At 56.1% G+C, this 6,449-nt stretch overlaps 1 protein-coding gene across 2 annotated transcripts in view; it reads right to left on the bottom strand.

Moving 5' to 3' along the window:
* LAMA2 (laminin subunit alpha 2) overlaps positions 1–6,449 on the bottom strand; it is a gene marked incomplete at both ends in the record, with an annotated part of 652,317 nt that overhangs the window by 574,392 nt on the left and 71,476 nt on the right. The gene's annotated exons all lie outside the window — the stretch shown is intronic.

The following is a 6,449-nucleotide window of genomic DNA, read 5'->3' as shown; positions in this document are numbered from 1 at the left end:
ACTACTTTTAAAGAAACAACATAATTGATCACTGAATGCTGTGTGCATCTATTATTTACATAGTGATTTGTAGACCAAAGAGCTAGTAGCATATAGGTGTGAAAGTGTATAATGTATCCAGTTGTTCAGTTAATAGACCTCAGTAACTGAATTTGAACCCTGGCCAGGTACAGTGAATCCCAGCATTTGGGAGACTGAGACAGGAGGATCTAAGTGTCAAGGCCAGCATGTGGCAATTTACTGAGACTGTTTCAAATTTTTTAAAAATATAACAAAATAGGGCTAGGTGTGTAGCTCAGAGGTAAAATATCCCTGGGTTCAATCCCCATTACTACAAGAAAGAAATTTTTTTGAGCCCTGTTATTGTGGGACATGTTATTTAACTAGACCATAATAACTGAAATTCATACATATTAGCATCATATGAAGCATGAACTACCTGTATTTTTTAATTGTGTAGACTTAAATATAAATTACTTTACAAGCTCTTATCAGAAACAGCTTACTGCATTCAGTTGTAAAGGAAATGTCAGGACTTTAGAAACCGCTTATCTTGGTAAACACTCTAAGTGGCCCAGTTTTTTAAATTTTGGAGCTAGTAAAATCAATCAAATAGCATTCAACTAAAGTAGACATTTGAATTTGAGAGTCTCATGACTAGAAGATCTATATTAAAGATCTAATCATGCTGGAGAAACCAGGCCCAGTAAGACGCTGGGTTCTGGGCAGGGGTCGCGCGCGGCGCACAAAAGCCGGGGCCTGGGTCGCGGGACCCTGGGCCCCGGGCCGAACTGCGCGTAGCACGCCAGACCCCTGGAGAAACCAGGCCCAGTAAGACGCTGGGTTCTGGGCGGGGGTCGCGGGCGGGGCACGCCTAATGGGGCCCGGGTCGCGGGACTCTGGGCCCCTGCCGAACTGCGCGTAGCACGCCAGGCCCCTGGAGAAACTGGACCCAGTAAGACGCTGGGTTCTGGGTGGGGGTCGCGGGCGGGGCACGCCAGATGGGGCCCGGGTCGCGGGACTCTGGGCCCCTGCCGAACTGCGCGTAGCACGCCAGACCCCTGGAGAAACCAGACCCAGTAAGACGCTGGGTTCTGGGCAGGGGTCGCGGGCTGGCACGCCAGATGGGGCCCGGGTCGCGGGACTCTGGGCCCCAGACCGAACTGCGCATAGCACGCCAGACCCCTGGAGAAACCAGGCCAAGTAAGACGCTGGGTTCTGGGCTGGGGTCGCGGGCTGGGCACGCCTAATGGGGCCCGGGTCGCGGGACTCTGGGCCCCTGCCGAACTGCGCGTAGCACGCCAGATCCCTGGAGAAACCAGGCCCAGTAAGACGCTGGGTTCTGGGCAGGGGTCGCGCGCGGCGCACAAAAGCCGGGGCCTGAGTCGCGGGACCCTGGGCCCCGGGCCGAACTGCGCGTAGCACGCCAGACCCCTGGAGAAACCAGGCCCAGTAAGACGCTGGGTTCTGGGCGGGGGTCGCGGGCGGGGCACGCCTAATGGGGCCCGGGTCGCTGGACTCTGGGCCCCTGCCGAACTGCGCGTAGCACGCCAGACCCCTGGAGAAACCGGACCCAGTAAGACGCTGGGTTCTGGGCGGGGGTCGCGGGCTGGGCACGCCAGATGGGGCCCGGGTCGCGGGACTCTGGGCCCCTGCCGAACTGCGCGTAGCACGCCAGACCCCTGGAGAAACCAGACCCAGTAAGACGCTGGGTTCTGGGCAGGGGTCGCGGGCTGGGCACGCCAGATGGGGCCCGGGTCGCGGGACTCTGGGCCCCAGGCCGAACTGCGAGTAGCACGCCAGACCCCTGGAGAAACAAGGCCCAGTAAGACGCTGGGTTCTGGGCGGGGGTCTAGCACAGGGCACGCCAGCTGGGGCCCGGATCGCGGGACTCTGGGTCCCGGCCGAACTGCGAGTAGCACGCCAGACCCCTGGAGAAACCGGGCCCAGAACAGAAAAAGATAAAGAAAAATATCTGAGAGATGGTAAGAAAGCCGTTATGGATGCCAGGACACTGGAGATGCAGACAAAACTTATCTAAATGCACTGGAACTTATGGAAAAATTCGCCGTGAAAGAGGACTGCTATTTCTCTATATTGTTAAGAATCTCAGACATCACATATAAGGAGAGAGTTTAGCGGAGACCAAGGAGAAATGCGGTGTTGAAAGAGTTCTTCGCAATGGTGGTAGAGACTTGTATTCAGGAGAAGCAGAAACCGGATCTTACCAACTTTATTTTTTTGGAGAAATTACACCAAATGTCGAATGCTACCATCACGCATGCTTAGGAACACTGGACAACATTCAGAGTGGAAAAAGAGCCTGGGAAGGATTTGAAACGGTGGAGGCAGTGGCAATGCCAGTGGCCAATATTCGGGGGAGGCAGAGATCTGATACATTACAACTGGAACCTTTGAAATACTAACCACAGAGACAGTGATCGGAACCTGCTGAGGGGTTAGGCGGGCGCCGGGGCCAGTGGCCGACATCGGAGCTTGCTGTGAGGCAGGGCCACTACTGAGGCCTCCGTGGCGGGATTGTAACCTGCAGAGGAGTTAGACCGATGCTGGGGCCAGCGAGGCCGGCATTGGAGCCTGCCATGATGCAAGGCTTGTGCTAGGGCCTCCGAGGTCGGGTCCGGAACATGCTGAGGGGTTAGGCCGATACTGGGGTCAGCGAGGCCGGCATCGGAGCCTGCCGTGAGGCAAGGCCAGTGTTGGGGCCCCCGAGGATGGGACCGGAGCCTGCTGAGGGGTTAGGCCGGTGCTGGGGCCAGCGAGGCTGGCATCAGAGCCTGCCATAAGGCAAGGCCGGTACTTGGGCCTCCGAGGCCAGGATAAGAGCCTGCCGAGGGGTTAGGCCGGTGCTGGGGCCTCCGAGGCCAGGATAAGAGCCTGCTGAGGGGTTAGGCCGGTGCTGGGGCCAGCGAGGCCGGCATCGGAGCCTGCCTTGAGGCATGACCAGTGCTGGGGCCTCCGAGGCCGGGATCGGAGCCTGCCGAGGGGTTAGGCCGCTGCTGGGGCCAGCGAGGCCGGCATCGGAGCCTGCCTTGAGGCAAGGCCGGTACTGGGGCCTCTGAGGCCGGGATCGGAGCCTGCCGAGGGGTTAGGCCGCTGCTGGGGCCAGTGAGGCCGGCATCGGAGCCTGCCGTGAGGCAAGGCCGGTACTGGGGCCTCCGAGGCCACGATAAGAGCCTGCTGAGGGGTTAGGCCGGTGCTGGGGCCAGCGAGGCCGGCATCGGAGCCTGCCTTGAGGCAAGGCCGGTACTGGGGCCTCGAGGCCAGGATAAGAGCCTGCCGAGGGGTTAGGCCGCTGCTGGGGCCAGCGAGGCCGGCATCGGAGCCTGCCGTGAGGCACGGCCGGTACTGGGGCCTCCGAGGCCAGGATAAGAGCTTGCCGAGGGGTTAGGCCGGTGCTGGGGCCAACGAGGCCGGCAGCAGAGCCTGCCGTGAGGCATGACCAGTGCTGGGGCCTCCGAGGCCGGGATCGGAGCATGTCGAGGGGTTAGGCCGGTGCTGGGGCCAGCGAGGCCGGCATCGGAGCCTGCCGTGAGGCAAGGCCGGTACTGGGGCCTCCGAGGCCAGGATAAGAGCCTGCCAAGGGGCTAGGCCGGTGCTGGGGCCAGCGAGGCCGGCATCGGAGCCTGCCTTGAGGCATGACCAGTGCTGGGGCCTCCGAGGCTGGGATCGGAGCCTGCCGAGGGGTTAGGCCGCTGCTGGGGCCAGCGAGGCCGGCATCGGAGCCTGCCGTGAGGCAAGGCCGGTACTGGGGCCTCCGAGGCCTGGATAAGAGCCTGCCGAGGGGTTAGGCCAGTGCTGGGGCCAGTGAGGCCGGCATCGGAGCCTGCCTTGAGGCAAGGCCGGTACTGGGGCCTCTAGGCCAGGATAAGAGCCTGCTGAGGGGTTAGGCCGGTGCTGGGGCCAGCGAGGCCGGCATCGGAGCCTGCCGTGAGGCAAGGCCGGTACTGGGGCCTCCGAGGCCAGGATAAGAGCTTGCCGAGGGGTTAGGCCGGTGCTGGGGCCAACGAGGCCGGCAGCGGAGCCTGCCGTGAGGCATGACCAGTGCTGGGGCCTCCGAGGCCGGGATCGGAGCATGCCGAGGGGTTAGGCCGGTGCTGGGGTCAGCGAGGCCGGCATCGGAGCCTGCCGTGAGGCAAGGCCGGTACTGGGGCCTCCGAGGCCAGGATAAGAGCCTGCCAAGGGGCTAGGCCGGTGCTGGGGCCAGCGAGGCCGGCATCGGAGCCTGCCGTGAGGCAAGGCCAGTACTGGGGCCTCCGAGGCCAGGATAAGAGCCTGCCAAGGGGTTAGGCCGGTGCTGGGGCCAGCGAGGCCGGCATCGGAGCCTTCCTTGAGGCATGACCAGTGCTGGGGCCTCCGAGGCCGGGATCGGAGCCTGCCGAGGGGTTAGGCCGCTGCTGGGGCCAGCGAGGCCGGCATCGGAGCCTGCCTTGAGGCAAGGCCGGTACTGGGGCCTCCGAGGCCATGACAAGAGCCTGCCGAGGGGTTAGGCCGGTGCTGGGGCCAGCGAGGCCGGCATCGGAGCCTGCCGTGAGGCAAGGCCAGTACTGGGGCCTCCGAGGCCAGGATAAGAGCCTGCCAAGGGGTTAGGCCGGTGCTGGGGCCAGTGAGGCCGGCATCGGAGCCTGCCGTGAGGCATTACCAGTGTTGGGGCCTCCGAGGCCGGGATTGGAATCCTGCCAAGGGGTTAGACCGGTGCAGGGGCCAATGGCCAGCATCGGAGCCTGGCGTGAGGCAAGTTCACTCCTGCGGCCTCCATGGTTGGGACCAAAGCCAGCTTAGGGGTTTGACCGGTTCAGGGGCCAGCGAGACCAGAACTGGGTCCTCCCATGAGGCAAGGCCGCTGCGTGAGCCAGCGAGGTCTGGATCAGTCCACTGAGTAGCCAGGCCACTACTGGGACCATCAAGAGTGGGATTGGTACTTGCAACGCAGCATGCACAGAGAAATATCGCAGAAAATATAAATCAGACGCTTCTCTTAATCAGCAATAACTAGGAGGAAAAGGGCAACAGGAAGAGGTTGAGCTATAGAAAGGGCCCTATAGTGAAGCAACTAATGTGATCAATCAGAGGGTATGTAATACTGGAGGACGGAGCCTCTTTAAAATGCAGGAGGTACATAAACAAATATATCAAAGTAAATCACCAAAGAAGTGTGGGATGGAGGGAGGGGGAGGGAATGGGACGGTGGCTGGAGGAGGGCTAATTGGATGATGTGTGCTTGTATATCCTCTCAAGTCTTGTACTCCAATGTGATTGATATATGACTACAATGCACCAATTTAAAAAATAAATTAATTAAAAAAAAAAAAAAAGAACTAGAAAAAAAAAAAAATATATATAAAATAGGTCTGGGAGTGTAGCCCGGAGGTACAAGGGCTTCCAGGAACCCCAGTACCACCACCAAAAAAAATAAATCATCTGTAGATAAGATATTTGGGAGCCTGTGAAATGACAACCTGATTATACTCGAGCTAACATTCTTTTTTGAAAGTCATTGATTTAGCAATTTTAGTTCTAACTCTCATGGAGTCTACACTGTCAGGGTGTAAGGAACAGTATGGATAGTACAGAGGAGGCAGTAAAAATTTTACCTGATACATAAGATTTACAGTATATTTAGAGATAAGAGAAAGGGAAGAAATACTAGGACTTGTTCAGGGAGATCAGGAATGACAGGAGCAAGGTCAGTTTGTAAAAATAAACAGAGGGACTCATTGAGATAGTTTATGCTCATAATTTTCAAAAAAGAGAGGGGAGAGAGCCATGAAGATATCTTGCAGAGAAAAATTCCAGGCAGAGGACTACCCAGAGGAGCGACATAGACCCTGAACACATTTCATGTCTTTGAGAGAAATGAAGACACGGGGTGGCTGGAGGGAAGAGAGTGATAGAAGCCAGAAAGCAAGATCTTCAAGAGAGTGACAAAAAATGCTCTCAGCCTAAAATTGAATAACCAGTTGATATTTAGTAGAGAAGAGAATTAAGGCATTTTTAGGTATGTAATTTATAAAAACATTTGCTTCTCATTCCCTTTTCATAGGAAAGCTATAAAAACAATGTGCCAGTAAAGAACTCCAGGATGGTTTTCTTAAAAGCAAACACAGAACCTAAAACAACACACTTAAACTAAAAGATTTAAAAATGCAATCGATCATGTGGAGGATTTTAACAATCCCATCAAAGACTGATTTAGAATCAGGGATATGCATTATAGCAAATTAAGAATATTTTTATAAAAACAAGGTAATTATTGATGCTAGTTAAAAATGTTCAAAAAAGAAAAGCTATGCACAGGGCACCACAGTGCTCAGCTATAATGTTTTTATAGTTTTAATAATGTCAACATTTAAAGTTCATTTTAGATATAAACGTATATTGAAGGCTGTAGGGTTAAATGTGTATGAGGATTAGATTTGAGAGCTCCATCT

The sequence above is a fragment of the Muscardinus avellanarius genome, assembly GCF_963383645.1.
Source record: "Muscardinus avellanarius genome assembly, chromosome: 8".
In the NCBI taxonomy this organism is placed as follows: domain Eukaryota; kingdom Metazoa; phylum Chordata; class Mammalia; order Rodentia; family Gliridae; genus Muscardinus; species Muscardinus avellanarius.
Note: the sequence above shows the minus strand (reverse complement) of the source record. Positions and strands in the feature narration are given on the sequence as shown.